This window comes from Pipra filicauda, unplaced genomic scaffold, assembly GCF_003945595.2.
Source record: "Pipra filicauda isolate LSUMZ 115617 unplaced genomic scaffold, ASM394559v2 scaffold26_size5592650_pilon, whole genome shotgun sequence".
Lineage (NCBI taxonomy): Eukaryota > Metazoa > Chordata > Aves > Passeriformes > Pipridae > Pipra > Pipra filicauda.
The window spans coordinates 322,927-341,330 of NW_024104387.1; the positions used below are offsets into that span (position 1 = coordinate 322,927).

General features: G+C 43.8%; 1 protein-coding gene across 4 annotated transcripts in view; it reads right to left on the reverse strand.

Moving 5' to 3' along the window:
* OSBPL5 (oxysterol binding protein like 5) overlaps positions 1 to 18,404 on the reverse strand; it is a 177,857-nt gene that overhangs the window by 76,577 nt on the left and 82,876 nt on the right. The window contains exon 1 of one of the 4 annotated variants that reach the window (XM_039382453.1): positions 1,416 to 1,674. The exons of the other annotated variants lie outside the window; for them this stretch is intronic. The gene's annotated coding sequence lies outside the window, so the exon portion shown is untranslated. Of the gene's footprint in view, positions 1 to 1,415; positions 1,675 to 18,404 lie in introns of those variants that run through there. 4 annotated transcript variants of the gene reach the window in all.

Below are 18,404 nucleotides of genomic sequence, written 5' to 3' on the forward strand. Positions count from 1 at the left end.
AGGCTTTTCAGGACCCAGATTTGCAATGTTTCTGGAACACCTCTGTATTTCCCTGCCAGCTCAAATGCATTTCCAAGTAAGCATTACTGGAATTTGCATCTCTGCCATGGCTCTCTTACATTGCCAACTTGCTGCAAATAAAAACAAAGATCAGCAACCAGTCTGAAACTGAATAAAGCCTTGCATACTTTATTTAAAAATAATTAACAATCATGATTCACATGACTCACAGTCATGACTTTATACCCAACACACTGACCAGTTCTTAGTTTAACTGTGACATAACAGAAGTAACACTATGTCTTTTCACTGTACCTCCAGTCACAAAGACAAAATTATAAATACATGGCATATTCAACACTTGCTTGTCAGGGAGTTTTTGAGGCAGTCTGCAGACCAAGACTCGTTCCATACGTGATTTTTGTACCAGTGCACCCATGTTAAATTACAAGTATTATCTGGCGGTATATTTCTGCCGATACAACAAAAGCATGGATGTAATCAGAGCCAAATAAAAGTGCTTTATACCGTAATAGCTGGTTCTTCTTTCCCACAGCGAACAAGCTACACTGGTATAAGCATGTCCATACTGGCATAGCTGAATTCACACTAGGGAAGGGTTATATCAATGTTACAGAACAGTAGTTAAAAAGCAGTGCAACTTGTTTACATAGGCAAGACCTAATTTTGTAGAGGATTTGCTCCTCATCTTCAAAACACTACTAAAACTCCTAATCCTACATGCAATCTAGACATAGGGCAGAATTGGGATGATCAGGGGTTTAGCTGACTAAATATACCATAAATCAATGTATGCCAGTGGATAAGAATAATAACAAGAGTGACGTAATGAGGAAGCACACATTTATCTGGGCTCTCACTAATAAAGCCTTTAGGTAGGTGAGAAGTTACCCAAGTTGTTCAGCAGCAGAGGGCAGTAAAATGGCCAACCTTGTTATATCAGTCCAAATTCCTGAAAATGTCAACTGATGAAGCAAATCACAAGATGCCACTGCCACAGCTGCTTCTATCAGAATTCAAGCCTCCAGGGAGCTGAATGCCGGTGTGTTTTTGAGCAGACAGGCAGAAATGCAAATAGGGTGTTCAGGTAGTCTTAAATCCATTAGAGATTCCTGCCAGTCAACAGTTCCTAAAGCATAAGGCTACAAATGTTCAAAGAACCCACTGCAATTGCATGAGACTGTGTCCAGCTTCAGAGGCACAGGGATGGAAACAAAGAAAGCAGACAGAAAGGAGAGGAATGAGAGGTGAGGGGAGAAGAGGAGGGCAGGTAAAAAAGGAGAGACTGAAAGGCAAAAAAAAAAAAAAGAAAGACCCTACACAAAGGGAGGGTTTTAAAGAGTTATAAGAAAGTAGGAAGGCTGTGACTCGGGGAAGAAGAAAAAGATACTCACCGCAGTGTTTGCTGTCTCAGACGGCAATCACTCTCCTCTCCACCACAACACCTGCATTCAGAGCCACCATCCCTTCCCCAGGTCCTCACCACCTGCTACATGCATGGAGGCTTTCTGATTCCCTCCTGGATGCTACACTCCTCCAAGCTGCAGATCAGCACAGGACCCGGAGAAGACACCCGCACGCACAGCCTCTGCTCCAGGGGCACATGGCAATCAAACACACCTCCCACACGCTGCCAGCGCGCTGTCTACCATCCCAGCTCTCCCTCAGAAAACCGAAGCAACTCTCCAACCACAGTGACTGTGGAAGAAAACCCTGAAAAGAAGCGCAGCGTGATTCAACCCAGCGATATGTCCAAAGAAAGCCTTAAACAATAGCCCTGACGGGTGTGATCTGCCACTGTTTGGCAGGGGAAGTTCAAGCTGCAATGCCCATCGAGAATAATTAATTGTCAGCACTGTTAACAGTTTCACTGCTGATCAAAGCAGCTGGGCAGCACCGAGAAAATTACAGACAGTTGCTGTCACTTATTCAAAGCACACCAGCAATAAATAATCTGCAACTTTGTGACAGACTCTATTGCTGTCATGCATAATCTCTTCGCACTCTTTCTGTTTCTTTTTAGTGGCTTCTTGGCACATAATCCCTGGGCAATCAAAAGGGGGGGAAAAAAAAGAAATGAAACCAAAACAAGCAGTTCACTCTTTTCTGTAATTAAACTGAAAGGAATAAAGTAAATCCTTGCAACAGTGAGCTGGTGGTGGTGGAAATCACTCAGTGAACTCTCCACGGGGCTCAGATACAAATGTGTTTGACAAAGATTTCTCAGCTGATGTAGCTGAGCACAGTAAAAACAGCATTTCCTAAACTGCACAGAACCTAAACCTGCCATGCAGAGGCAGGTTTGCCAAGCACAGAAACAGACTTCAGGCACACTAGCACAGTATTACTGCTTTAGCTTTAAAAATAATCCAATAGATGTTGCTAGTTACAGTATCCCATAGCAATTGTATACATATTTCAGTAGGCAAGCATGCATAATTACAGCCCTCCTTCTTCCTGCATCACTCTGCATCTGGAAAATATCCACATTTTTTCCTCAGTGGGTTTTGCCGATATTGCTAAATTAAGAGATAAGCACAGAACACACACCTTGGCCAAAGCTTGCTCCCAAGGCTATTTGTGTTGCTGCTGTTCTCTGCAGCATGTGCTCTTCCCTGGCCCTCACACTCTCACACTGAAGGAAGAGTTTTACAAATAAAATCTTTACCTGCTGGTGTTGCCCACTGCAAGTGTATCAGTCTGTATATTTTTGTACACAGTTTTACAGTGATTTCATAGAATCGGAATCATACAATGGCTTGGGTTGGAAGGGACCTTAAAGGTCATCTTGTTTCAAACCCCCTGCCAAGGGCAGGGACACCTTCCACTAGTAGGTCAGGTTGCTCAAAGCCCCATCCAGCTTGGTCTTGAACTCTTCCAGGGATGGGGCATCCACAGTTTCTCTGGGCAACCTGTTCCAGTGCCTCACCACCCCCACAGTGAAGAGTTTCTTTCTAACATCTAATCTAAATCTCTCCTCTTTTGATTTAAAACCATTCTTCCTTGTCCCCTCACTGTCTGCCCATGTAAAAGGTCATTCATCCTCTTTTTTCTAATACCTCTTAAGTACTGAAAGGCCACAATGAGGTTTCCCCAAAGAATTATCTTCTGCAGACTGAACAACTCCAGCTTTCTCAACCAGAGGTCCCAGCCCTCTGATCTTCATGGTTGTCCTTTGGACTCACTCCAACAGGTTTACTGCTGTCTTGGGTTCAGGTGAGAGATGTGGGAAGCCTGACTGCCAGTGCAGACTGAGGTGAACAACTCATTGAGCACCTCAGCTGTCCCCATATCTGTTGATACCAGCTCTCCCTTCTCCTTTACTGGGGGGGGAGGGTACACTCTCTTTGGCCTTTCTCTTCTGAACAATGTGCTTAAAGAATCCCTTCTTGTTACATCTTCTTCACATCCCTTGCCAACTCCTGTTTCATCTGTGCCTTACCTTTCCTGATGGTATCGCAACACATTCAAACTGTATCCCTGTACTCTCCCCTGGTCACCTGACCCTGCTTCCACCGACTACATTTTCTTCTTACTCCTCAGCTTGAGGAGAAGGTCCTTGCTCAGCCCTGCCATATTCTGGCCTGCCTTGCTTGATTTCTTACACATTGGGAGGGAAAGCTCACGTGCTCTAAGAAAAATGGCCTTAAAGAGTTGCCAGCTCTGGTCAGCTAAGGACAGTTTCCCAGGGGATCTCATCCACTAATTTTTTAAACAGCTGGAAGTTCACTCTTCTAAAATTCAGGGTCCTGACTTCGCTCTTTGCCAGGCAAAGAGATCATTGAGATCACAAACTCAACCAAAGCATGGTTGCTACAGCCCAGGTTGCCTCCAATTTTAACCCCTGTAATGAGCTCATCTGTACTGGTGAGCACCAGGTCCAGTAAAGTTTCTTCTCTGGTTGGTTTGTCTAACACCTGGACCTGGAATTTATCCTTGATGCACTCTAGGAGTCTTCTGTATTGTTTTCCCAGCAGAATATCTGGATGGTTGAAACCCCCCACCAGGATGAGAGCTCGTGAGTGCAGCGCTTCCTGTAGCTGAGGCCTGTCAATGGGTTCCCCCTGGTCAGACACCTGTAGTAGACACCATAAAGTGTCTTTTGTTGGTCTGCTCCTTGATTTTTACCCACAAGCTCAACCTGTTTGTGGCTGTTTCTCAGCAGCAGCTCTTCACAATCTATCCATTAGAGTGCAACACCCCCACCTATCTCTTCTGAAAAGCTCGTAGCCCTCAGTTACTGTGTTCCAGTTGTGTGATTCATTCCATCATCTTTCTGTGATAACACCACCATTCCAGTTGTGTGACTCATTCCACCATGTTTCCGTGATAACAATTCAATCATAGTTTTCTAACTGAACCATGGTTTCCAACTCCTCTTGCTTGTTACCCATGCTGTGTGCATTGGGGTCTTGGGGCAGACTTGACTGGGTTTGTGTAGATCAGATTCCTCCAAGACATCTGACACGATGTGACTGAAAACAACATTGACTGAAAAGCTTTGGAAGAACTCCCACTTGTTGCACTAATTTCTCATGAATAACTGATATTCAGAATGATGGAAAATTAAGATGAAAGTGATAGTAGTAACAATAAGAATCCAGCATTTCCCCTTAAAAGTATGGTGCAAACAAGGATTAAAATGTTTGCATAAACGCCATCTTCGACACCACAGAGACCATTGTTTGCTGGAGCTGCAGCACCTGCTGAGACATGATCTTTTATTAGATCAGCTGTTTCAGCTATCAGAGACACTGCAGCAGCAGGAAACTATTGAAATTCTCATAGGAGGCAATGCTCATGTGTCAGGCAGCACAAACACCAGTGGGATTCTAACACCGCCACCTTGGACAAAGCAACAGACCCTGGTCAGGCACCATGCAAGAAGTGATGCCAAGGCCAGGGGTCCACAGTCCCTCTCCCACAAGGGGCTGGGAGAACCAGGGCACCCAGAGACACTGTCTACGTGTCCTGGGGTAACAAAGCAGGGTAGGAATTATGCAGGGTGCACACCGTGCCAAAAAAACATCCAGTCTCATTTAAGAAGGCAGAGAAATCCTGCAGTAAATTCTGGCAGTAACTGAAAAAAAGAGTGGAAAGTAACATTTTTTTACGGCATGTACCAGAGTTGGTTTGGGCAGGGGTACTGTAAATCCATTCAGTGCATTTGGGGTCTGGGAGCCAGCGTTCAGGCGAGAGTGTTTCTCTCACTTTCAGACAGTGGTGGGGTATTATGACCTGAAAATAAAAATTGAGATGAATTTGAAGAAAAGGGCTCACAAGCAACCAGCACTGCAAAGGATCTGAGGTCTCCACTGAGATGAGGGGATCAATGCAAGCAGGTTCCTGTCTGGGAAGGACAGCCTGAGGCCATTCTAGTTGTGAAAATACAGGTGATTTTTCAGGGCACATGAGACAAGGAGGTGCCAGGAACAGTTTTGTCTAGGAGAAAGGTTTGGTGGTCTCTCAAGCCTTATGTTTCCCTTGGTTCACTATTTCATCACTTTCATCATCCAACACTACAAAGATAAGTCAGTCTTCCAGCACTTGCCCGGGCTGTTCAGCATCAGCAGCAACACCAGCAAATCCAACAGTGCCGTGGCCAGTTGCCTCTGAGAGAGGGCAGGGAGTTTTTGAACGGGCACATGAGAAGGTAGCCCTTCTCTGTATCAAACCACTAAATATCACAGCTACGTGGAGGCTCCTCACAAATAGTTTTAGAGTGTGGTCTGCCCTTGGCAGCCATGAGAGTCCCTGGCTCCAGGCAAGGCATGGCAGTCCAGAGAGGGGAACTGTCACTGCACTGTTTGTGAGCAATGGCACATGTCTGCCATCTCAGCCACAGCAAAACAATGGGAAATTATCAAACTTCTTCCCAGAAGGAAGCCATTATAACTCCTTCCAAGACATCCTACCTCTTCCTTACACAGCCTAGTTCAGGATTAATGCCATAACAAAACCAGTTTCTGAAAACTGGTATGTGGTTTCTCTCTTCCTACCTCATACCACTTGGCTGGACTTGGGTCAGTGGTGACTTGCCTGGGGTCAGCGTGGACAGGATCAGTCTTAACACTGCTTGATCTTAAAGAGACTTGCTTGAAAGTGATTTTCCACGTGCCTAGTAATCACATTCCTACTGTTTCTTTCTTTGTTTATGCTACATTTCTGCCAAGTAACAGCCTCCTTCCTGAAAATGGAAAAGCACGTCTGGGTCCCCAGGCTTATATCAGGTGATTTTCTTTACAAGTTTGGCTGAACTCGTTGCTTTCCTAGAACAGCAGGCAAAACATCTTGATCTTCAAAAAAACAAAAGGACAACAGTCAAAAAGACCACTATTAAATGCTGTTAGAAAAGGCCGAGTAGCACATGCAGCTCTGTGTTGGTAAATTAACAGTGTAAAACCAGACCTCAGAACAGACTGTCCCACTTCAAATCCCTCCAAATTCTGATGCTTGCAACAAATTAATGGCCTGATCAATTTAAAACAAGAAAACAACTGAGCTGGCACGTGGATTATGCAAGTAGGTTCAACTCCTACACAGAAATTTAAGGTCTGGTGGTGAAGCTGCTTTCAAGGGCACTATAAAATGGGAAAAGTATGCTAACTTGTTTAGGGAAATCTCAGCATGCTCCTGCCTCAAAGTCTACACTGGTCCTTTTCCTCTGGGCATTTCTTACTCAGTCAAAGACAATGCCCAAATAACATAAAACAGAGCTTCTTCCTACAGCTGAAGTAGCAAAAGCCGAAAGGCATCTCCCTTTGTGTCTTCTGATTTCCTGCAAGAAAAGGAACACCTTTTTCCTTCAAATCTCTCTGAATCACAGAGCAGATGGGCAGCCCTTAACCCTTTTCTGGCCAGGCAGCAGGACACAAGCATTGCTTGTGTAGGAGACCTCCTACATCCCTGCTCAGCCTCCCAGCCCCAGAGCCCTTTGGCCATCCCAGTGTGGAGTTGCCATGCAGTCTTCTCCAGTGGCTCTGCAAGGGCAGCTTAGCACAGCTGAGCCTGCCAGGCCTTTCCCGACTGTACAAGTTTAAAAAAAAACCAACAAACCGAAGCAAATAAACAAACAAGAAACAACAAATTTTTCTTTCTCTTTTTAGATCTGGAATCCTCTTGAAATGTCATTGACATGAAAGGGATTTGGGCTTTGCATTTTTTGTGATTGCAGAGAGCAACCACGCACCTACTGACACAAAAAAACCATGCTGGGCTGTATAGTGCTGCTTTTTCATCAAGCAAAATTAGATGGAGATGGAGGAAGAACTCTGGAGGAAGAAAGCCTGGCAATGCTTTCTCAGAGCTTCCAGAGTCCCCATTAACTGCTCATTTCCACAACTGCACGTTTTGGAATGACACAGGCAAGCCCTTCATTTCTAGTAAGCTGCAGATTAAACTATTTTATATCCAGAATTTTGACAAAGGAAAACCTGTTCATTTGAAATTGCTGTAAGACTGTTCTCAAACAGGCCTACAATATGCTTCATGCTGCACCTTCTCATGCTATTTGCAAATTAAACCAATTTTTTAAACAAATTCTCTCACTACGTGGCGAGGCACTGCTGCCTACCCTGACCCTAGCTGGGAGAGAAAGCTCCTAGGCAAAGGATCTCTACTGTGCACTGAAACCTTCACTGCTTTGCTTTGGAGGATGCCACGGGTCAGAGGGAGCAGGCTGGAGATACCAATCCTCCTTTATTATGCTCACGGTCCTACTTGCTCAAGAGCTTTTTTGCCTAAATCACTCTTTTCTGTCTGCAAACAAACAGGGCCATAGGAAGTGGATAACCGACAGTACTGAGCCATGCTCGCTGCTTTATGCAAAGTACAGCTTTGATGGGATGGTACTTTTTCCCAGCAATGCTGCCATTGTCATCAATTCAGCTCAGGTGAAGGAAGTAACCTTTCTAAATCAGGGCACTTTCATTCCTGCAGAACAGATTCAGTCACAGCACCGATCCCATAACCTGGTCTGAAAAATGTGACTGCAGGCTCTTCTGTGCAGGCAGGCCCCTGAAAGAACACAAATTCAGAACTTGGCTGATTTGTAGCATTAACATCTATTACACAACACAGAACTTCCCTGCCGCCACCACCACCATCAGTGCATGTGAAGCTATTTTGCTCTAGAGATGACTTTCACAAGAGCTGTATCTTCCTGCCTTCACAGAGGCTCCACTGTACCTGAGCAGTAAAATACTGTAGTAACAGGGTAGAAAAGTGAAAAATACAAGGTACTAAAGGATCAGATTAGAGAGGTACCATTTTGGAGATTTACATACAGACACTTGAAGGTACCTTTTTTTAAAAAAAGGGAGTGAATTATAGCCAGTTTGTCTTGCAGTTCAAAGAACTCAGGATCCCAGGAGTCAAAGAGATGAGCCAGAACAGCTAGGCAGAAAAGCATCTCGAAATAAAAGCTCTTAGAAACTAATAGAGAAGCCTCAAATGGCAGCAAGGGAGGGAAAACTAAGAGCAGCAAGAATATGTTCACCACCCATCCCTCTAGGCAAATTACTCTTCTCAGGATGTTTCTGGCTAACAGGCTAATCTTGGAAATAGTTTTGTTGCATACTCTGTGCCTGTTTCTGGGACCACAGCTATGAGAATTAAGCCTGCTAGAAAGTATGGGTAGGTCTGGGCTTTTAGCCCTAGTTTAGGAGAAAATGTAAACCTTTTTCCAAATATGTGATTAGGTCCCATGATGCAGGAAGAAGCAAGAAGATAGCTAATATGTGTTTATAAATCTTGCCACATCTGCTTCCAAACTTTCCATTAACAACTTGGTGAGTGTCCAGTAAACAGGAGGTTTTCCAGGGCTAGGACACTGAGGAAATACTGCTGGGTGAAACGCTATTGTAATGATATTCCCAAATGACATGATGAGGTTGAGACAGGATTTGTGCTTGCCAACAGTTAGCCTGAATCACTGCCATGCTGCCAATAAATGACAGTGCTTTGGGTTTGGGGCGTTGTTCTTTTTCCTCAGTTTAATAAACAAAAGCTTCAAGGAGAAGTTTTTTTCTTGAAGGTAGACTGCAAAGCTGCAGAGAAGAACAGGAGAATTTGTTTTTGAAAAGTAAAAAACACCACAGAACTGTGAACCAAGATGCAGTTTCATGCCCACAAAAATCAGCAAAGCTCTTTAGCCAAGCCGGAAAGTATCGAGTCCAGTAACACACCCCGCAAGCACTCACACAGGCACAGAAACCTCTGCAGAACCTGGCCCGGTTTTGAGGAATTACAGCAGCAGGGTTAGTTTGCAGCGAGCAGGACTGTGCTGTCAGAGCAACGCTGCCCTACAAAGATCAGCCCCATACTGGGGCCAAACAGGGGAAAAAGAGATGGGTGAAAGTCCAGCGACCCAACTGCTGCCAGAAGGACAGAGATGAGGAGGACTGGCAGCTCCAAGAGCTTCCCCCAGGTTGAGTACTCGAAGAAAAAGGCCACAGCTGAGTGAGTTCAGCAAGCCATGGGCAAACAGGTCACGGAACCAGGCAAACTGGGTGCAAAGGCTGCTGGGACCTCTTTCAGAGCCCACTATTCCCAAGCAGACTGAAAGCAGGACAAGGGTGCTCCTCGCCCATCCAAGTGTCCTCCTCTGCTCCCGGCAACTACAGAGCACAACAGGAGGTTTGGATTGAAGAACTCCATATGGTGAAACATGTGTTGGCTGCTACAGGGCAAAGTAAACTTTCTAAACAGACTGAGCTATCGTTATTATGTGTGATCCTGAATTGTTTGTTGTAACTTTAGTTACTAAAACTGCTAGGAAAAATATTTCCCCTTAGTTTTATACATACTGTGGGAAAAAACCAGCATAAGGGATGAAGAGGAAATTGTTCTTCCTTATGGCCACATGCAGAAGGTGAAGTCTGACTGACTTCTGCAATTAAAAATGGAAAATCAAAAAATGCTGTTTGTTAAATCACGAAGTTGCCTTCTCAGCATGTCAGCCTGCTTCTATGAAACAGCATCTCTCCCCACCTTTGAAAGGGTTTTTTTTTTTTCCAAATGAAATCACTTATCTGCAAAAATTGTAACTGCAACCACAGCTCTGGTCCATTTTCAGATTCACACATTTTCAGATTCACACTTAGTCCTTGGTGCCAACATGTTTTGTCCTAAGTACTGTCTTTATATATGACAGAGAACTGATAAGACACATAGCCACGGAGGATGAAGTGGCACAAAAAAAAGGCTTTTCTTGGTAAGAGTTTTGCAGATTTTAAAAATTTCAGCTAAAGACAAATTTATCCAAACCTTCAGAAATCCAGCTTTCAAATGTTCAAAACCTTGTGATTTTGTCTCAGAGAACCTGGCAGATTAAAGAAATTTTGATGCCTCCTAACATGACTTATATACTAATTTACACAATAAACCCCATACACTTCAGACTATGCCAATAACTTGTTCTATGGTCATTTTTTCTGCAGTCTCTGCTGGCTAGTTGAAGGTATGGGACACTTACATTAAATTGCCCATTACGCTTAATTTACCTTACTGTAACTACTTAAAAATAAGTTTATTGTCTGGAGCTACAAAAGGATAAGGGGTTCATTAAACTAGAAAGGAAGGAACACTCATAAAAAGTGGCCTTATTTCTTCCAAAACTCTCATTTTCATAATGGCTTTTTACACAGACAAACACTGTGTACTGTAGCTTAAAGTTAATCTAGAACCATGGGACTGCATATTAGGTGACATATGTGTCAGCTTCATTTGAATCCAGCTATAAGCAACCAGAATCAGAAACAGCCTGTTCTGCTCCCTCTTCATGAACCCTTTTGCTTTAATGCTTTCAGATCAACAAGGTTTTGCTTTTACAACAGCTCCCAAAAAGTAAAAGATGTTATGGGAATGGTAAGAAAGCCAGTAATGAAGCCAGATGCAGTGAAAAACAATAGAGAGAGTAAAAAACCTCAGTAAAAGTCACTTCAAATACCATTATCACTGCTGGTAAAGAACACATCAGACATGTGGAGCCAGATCCACAGCTGGTGAAATGACTTTCATGCAAGTGAGGCTATTTACACGATGTCTTTTTACGTTTAGCAGAGAGCAGGGTCTGTTCGAGAGGACAAGCGTGAGGCTCCAGGCTGTCTCTGAAGCACTAACATATCATTTCATGCTACAGATAGCTGGGTATCACGTGTTGCATTGGCTTCTGGTTTTAAACTGTGCTCCCGTGGTTAAGCAGAGCAGCTGCACAGCAAGGAGGGAATGACTTGCAACCCAAGAGAACGGCCAGTGCCTGCACTCCACCCAGGAGAGTGCTGTACGTGCCGGAGGCACAGCAGTATGACATGTAGCAGCTAACTCTGATAAAGACAGTCAGGCTTGAATCCTGTGATTTAGAAAATAGCCTTTCCCTTGAAAGGGTGGACACCCAAAGGAAGGACCTCCAGCCCCAAGTCTGCTTTCTGCATCAAAGGGCACGTTCTAAATCCAAAGCGAGCAAGAGGGCTTTAGATGTGTTTCTGACAGAACATGCCATTTCTAAAATGGCAATGTAACACAGTTGCCAAAGGATTTTTTTTCTCTGAAACCACACCTACCATACTCTTTTGTGCCAAGAAAATCCATTTCTGCAGCTGTGCCCTCAGTGACTCAGAGACTCCCTGATGCTGAGTGTCCAGACTCGTCCCACTGGTAGCCCCGTGGCAGCATGGGCAAGAAGGGGAGATTCGCTCAAGAGGACAGGGAATTAGGACTGACACTTACATCCGAGCCAGACTGGCTTCCGGAGTATTTTTGCTTGTATTATATGGAATGAATACACCAGAGAATGGAAAACTAGATTGTGAGCTGTGATCCCATAGCTGGAACATGGCAGTAGAGGAAGGGCAACACAAATGTCCTTTCTCTGCAGCTCCCTGCATTGAGCAGCAGGTGACCACAGCAAGTGGAATACAGGACCTCATGCCTGCTACTTGTGGCCTGGCATTTTACAGCTTTTCCAAAAAGACTGAGTTCACAGACTGCCATTATTCAGTTTAGGGCCTGACAACAGGAGAAAGTGCAAGCAAAGTGATTCCCTATGGGGACAGGCAAGAAGGTGGGTAACTGAAGACTTGCTGGTGAAAATAAATCAAGAAATAAAACAAGCCAAATGTACATTTAATCCCTTGAAACTGGCTTAAAATATTGAGCTCAGAGCTGGTGAACCCCAGGTCAAGATTTCCAGGGATGTTTAATGGACCTGGTACAGCTAAGCGTGGCCTAAGAGGGCCACATCCACATTACAAGTTTAGAACCAGAGCACAAAAATCACTGCTTGGTAGGACTATGGCATCGAGGCAGTGCTTGGGGAAAGCCAAACCTGCAAAAAGCACCAGCAAACAGGGCTGAAACACATTCAGAGCTGCCTATGCCAACCCCACCCAGATCTGAAGGCAGAACCAGTTGGACTCACACCACCACACTACTCATAGCCAAAGCCTTCATCTCCCTCCTAAGCACTGTGGATAACAGCTGACACTGACAGTACAGAGGTGTAATAATGTGGGTGACGTTGGATAAAAAAGCAGGCAGAGACTGTTTTTTGCTTAGATCTGTAGATGGTACCATCCACCATACCCTAGTGGTTCAGTGGCAGAAGGATCCAACATAATTAAATACAAGCTATCCACAGTTACACACATAATACAGACATGTATATATACACACATAGCAACACACCCATATATAAATGCATACACACATGTATGGATTCAATAAAACACTCACCCTCACAGAAAAGCACCAAAATCTATCTGCAATGTAACGCTGCAGTGACGATATCTTAACTGATTGCTATTTCAAGACACTGTCACTGGAAAAGATTTGTATCTCCATCACTGCGCCCGCCCATGCAATTAGTCTATCTTTGTGCCAAATTATATTAATGGACAATGAATGGAAAGTTTCTATTAAAAAAACATTCACAGGAAAAAAAAATCTACATAGATTACCTTTAACAAAAGAGAAAGATCAAGACTGAGAAAGCTTAGTGCCATGGTTCTCTGCTTAAAATGCACTGGAAAATTCCAGTTACTGCCTCTCAACTCCTATATATCAATTTTTTTTGCTTAAAAATAAAACAGATCTGTGCAATTTAATCAGCACGATAACAGTACAGATGAGCTATGGTGTGTGAAGAGACATAATTAAGCTTTGAACCCTAATTCTAACCCTAATCCAACCCTTAACACTAACTACTACCCTATGCCCAAACCTTGGTGACAAATATTGCCTACAGGGCAGCCAGGACAGGGGGAAAAAACACCCACCCAGGGGAAAAGAAAAATCCCCAGTCAGGGGATTTTTATTCTAAATTGAAAACAAAACAAAAAAAAATTAAAAATTCTACATCAAAGGCAACCTGCAAGACTAAACGCACACGTACAAGGTTAGACACATTCAGTCACCAACACTCATTCAACTTCCACTCAATTCCCAGTCCATGAAAAATGAATGGCTAGAAAGCACAACTGCTGATGGAGCCTGGAATGATGTGGCAAAAGAGGTCCAAATGGAAACGTTCAAGATGAGACCCATGCATGTGACCCATCTCCCTGTGCATGAGAAGAAGTACGTGAGTGGCACTGTGCCGATGAGCACGGACATTCGAGACCCTGGGGATGGCACTGGAGCCTGATGATGCGCTCCTCGAGCAGAAAGAGCCACATCAAGACCTGAGGAAGGCCTAAGACACAGAAGATAGACTACACAGCAACACTGATGGAGCTTGGAACTGCCCTGTCAGGCAAATGCTTGTGTGGTGCTAAAAAGGAACCTTCTCCCTTTACTTTTCCAAAGCCTGTTGCCAGACAGCCCTGTCCCGTACACTCACTTCAAATCCCCTCTCTGCCATTCCCAACCTTTTGCCCTTCTCATGTCCCAATTCCTCAAGTTACCTTTCAGAAGACAAAGGCTCTGAATCCATCATCAACAATAACCAAAAAGTGCATTAAAAGTAACTTTGAACCAATACAATTAATCACAACTGCAAAAATTTAGCCTTCACAGGAACTTAATGTCAATAGGTAGGTTCCCTCAGGAAACTAAACCAGGAAGTTCCACTCTCATGAACTTCTCTCAATGAACAAGCACTGCTGAGACCCAAAGGAACTGCAGACACTTTCTGGTGGCCCATCAGAGGCTCTGCATCCACACTGGACCCAGTCATGCACACCACAAAGAAGGCAAAGCAAAAGTGGACATGCAGTCTCCTGTGCCTTGTCAGACAAGCACTCCAATGAAGCTACTCAGCATGACTGGGGGATTTGACCCCAAACACAGACTGCTCCATATTGTGCTGCACAGATTATAAATGAAATTTTAATTACCAAAATTAAATACACCAGAACTGTAAAAAGCACTAGGTGGTTACTCTCCCTAAGGAGAACAGCAGCTACATTTCAGCTGTCTCAAATGGCAGGTTGCTGTCAATACCTGTGGTCTCCATCTGAGAGCACTGCACAGTAACCTTCTCATCACTCAGATAGGAAAAGCTCCTCTTCCAACCTGAGTCACCAGTGAGCTACAGCATGGCATTGAAGAGAAGTGTCTGGTCTTAAATGAATCCTTTGCTAGGATTTTCATGATGAAAAAAGGGCTTCCCTCTTCTTCCTTCAACTTATCTCACAGTCCTTAGATGACATTCACACAAAACTGAGCTTAGGTTTCAGAAAAACACATCTTCTTGGCATCTCACCAACTCTGTGCACTGAGCTGACTTTTACCAAAGCAGAAGAAAATTTCACAGCAGCTTTCCTTGATCAGACCGCTCAACTCAGTCAAACACTGCAGGAGCTAACAAACACGGGCATCTTCATCAAAGTGAATGCAACAGTAGTTATAAATGGAGCTTCTTCTAAAGAGAGGCAGACTGGCAGGTGTCGTTTATTTAATCCTTCATCAAATGCACAGTAGGCACAGCATTTCAACAAAAGCAGAAAAACATGTCAGGATGAATATACCACCATTTTCACAAAGCATCAGGGTTCAGATCCTGCCTTGGTGAAAGCCGGAACCACAGTGCAGCATAAAATCCACCCAGATTTCTTTTCCAGGGCAGCCTGAGTCCATGCACATAAGCTAGGAGCTGTCCCTAAGCTGCCACAACTGGATGCCACTCCATTGAAATCACAATTTGTTTCAGAAGGGAGTAATTTTTACAAATGTTCCCTGAGTAAATGAGGTGATCCCACTGGAAACATTGTGATGCAAGAGAAATCTTATTTTTAATTTTAAATAGAGACCAATCTCTGATAATCTCCCATGCAGTGAATAATGCTGTACTCCACAAATAGCCTGACTGATCCAAATGGGTGGTTATCATGAGTAAGGTACTACTCACAGTGAGCAAAGGTGATAAAAACATCTGTTCCTTCCTCATTATCACAAAGAGGTGGCCTTCTACTACTGCGTATATGAGACTAATGGCATGTAGGGAACTGACTCATATATTAGGTGTGTTCTATCTTTATAAAGACTGTTACACCAAAGAAAAGGAAAAAGTGGATTTTTACCTTGTATTCAGTGTCTTTAGGTAAACAGGTAACCCAGTTCCTGTATCTGCTTTATATAATTTAAATGACACATACTCACACAAGTAGGTTGAACACATGACAGCCCATCGTGTTTGCTGGTGAACATACTGAGTCAACGAGTTTCAAATATCTGAGATGGGCATAGGGCACAGTTCATAACTCAACCTGAGCTGATGTTTCTGCTGTCCTCACATCAAACAACAACCTGAGTCCTGCCCTAAGCAGCCACTTACCCATTCCCCTACATCGTTCTCTGAAGTGGACTGAGAGCAGAACAAGCCCATAGCAGCTTTTACAGGACATTGAGCTGTTTAACACCATCACTTTGCAGAAAAGTAACATCTTTGCACATATTGTCCTAAATACATCTATTACTAACCATTACTATGCAATACAAGGGTAAGGATTTGAATTAAATGAACTTCTGCAACACTCCTCAGATTTCTCACCAGCCTGACAATAATGATGTTTTCAGAAATTACATGAAGTAAAAAAAAATGAAACCAAACATTTTGCTTTAACTTTCTATTACCAGGAAAAAAATCTATCCCACTTCTGCTTCTCTCACAGCTTCATTCTGAGCACTTCAGCTTTGCTCCAGAATATTTTTAAGTGTAACCACACTTGGGAATGGTCAGCTGGTGTACTCACTACTGGTGCTGAATATCCACATGACTATACACATACAACACTTTATCATAAAGATCTGATGGTCTTGTGGATATAACACGGGAATTGAAAGTTGGAAATAAAACCCCAAACCCCACACCTTCTGCATTTCTGTTTTCTAGTCCATGTGTAACTGTACAAACATGTAGGGTGGGGACTTTCACTCTTCCTGTTGGGCAATGCATGAACACATTGGGTTTCTGATCTCAGACTGGGAGGAGAAAAACCCTTAAACTGGAAAAAGAGTTGAAACTATTAGTAGGTGGAATAGAGAGACTCAGGAAGAACCTTATGCCTGGTGGAACAGCATTATGACAGATGGAAAACAAATGGCAGCCCAAATCCTGCCCCACTTTTCTTCCCTGGTTCTCCACTCTGCAAACCCCTGACATGCAGCTCCAGCAGCAGGGAAGCTAAGTAAAAAAGACTATTGTTCTCTGCAGAGAGATCACAATATCAACAAAAATTATATCCAGGCTTTCCAAGCAGACATCTGCTAGAAGCAGACTAGGACCTGGAAAGATAAGCAGTACTAATACACATAAATTGATAATAAACCCAGTTATACCCCAAAACCCAGGAGTCTAATTTTGATAATAAGTAACAGCAAATTCAACCCCAGAGTAATGAGAATAGCTTTCTGGTTGCCCCAAATCATGTCCCACCTGCAGCAGACTCTAGAGTACTCTACGTCCAGCAGGTAAGTATTCGAGCGCTCTCCTCTTTCAGGAAGATCCTTGTTGCTGGTGCATTGCCCAACTTCTGCTATCCAATTATGGCTCCTAAATTAGGAAATTAGCCTCTGTGTTTTTAGCAGAAGGAGAGAGGCTCCTACCAAGAGTGACTCAAAGCAGCAGCTCTCTCAGCAGCAGGACCCTGGTATCACCGTGCTCTCAGAGGCGATATGTAAGTCAGACACCTAAAAGTAGCAAGTGAAAACACCCATTGAAGCTCCTTTCCATTCCACTCACATATATCCTTTCTTGGGAAGTGAGCACTACTTTTGGCTACACAGTTTTGGTTCCTGAACAGCTATTCAAATTACCCTTGTACCTTTCTACCACTGAAGTATCTTATAGGGATGCACCTGGGCCAAAGCTGCATTACTCTTCCCCAAAGTCTGGCTGCAGCTCCATGCTGAAGCCTCATGCACAAAGGAAAACACTAGGAGAGAAGGGGGGGGAATTCCAAGTTTGGAGGTTTTTCAGATTTGCAATTCATGACTCAGAGCAGAATTTGGAGCAACAGGCAAGACTCTAACATCTGAGAAGTGCCACTGCAATGACTCTTGATACATGCCATGCAGCATAAATGCAAGATGCAATCCAAGAATATTACTACTGGGTCTCTCTGTGGCTGTCTAGCACTTGGCTGTACTTGTTGCCTTTACCCTCAGAATCAAGGAATTGTTTAGGTTGGAAAAGACCTTTAAGACCATTGAGTTCAACCGTTAACCCAGCATTTCCATGTTCACCACTAAACCATGTCACTGAGTGCCACATCTACATGTCTTTTGAGTACTTCCAGGGATGGTGACTCCACCACTTCACTGGACAGTCCGTTTCAATGCTTGACAACCTGTTCAGTGAAAAAATGTTTCCTAATATCCAATCAAAATCTCCTCTAGTGCAATTCAAGGCCATTTCTTCTTGTCCTACTGCTTGTTACTTGGGAGAAGAGACCAAAACCCACCTGGCTGCAAACTCCTCTCAGACCTTATCAGAGAGTGATAATGTCTCCCCAAACCTCCCCTTCTCCAGGCTACCCAACCTCAGCTGCTCAGCTCCCTCAGCCTCAATTCATCAGACTTGTTCTCTAGTCCTTCCACTAGCCCTATTGCCCTTCTTTGGACATGCCCCAGCACCTCAGCATCCTTGCCCAAAACTGAACACAGGATTCACGGTGCAGCCTCACCAATAAATCAAAAACAATCCCAAACACCAGCAGATCATCAAACAGATACAGCTGCCCTAGAAGACTTCCACTTGGTAGGACACAGCCAGAAACACCAGATGATATACTTTCCACCCAAATGCTTCTTTCAGACAGGGCGATCTCTGCTCTGTTCCACTACAGCTGCCAATACCCCCACGAAGTTAGAAGAGCACAGTTGTTTGGCTTTCTGAAGCAGTAGCACCCACTGTTGTTCTTAATCTACTGCATCTGCACAGAGGG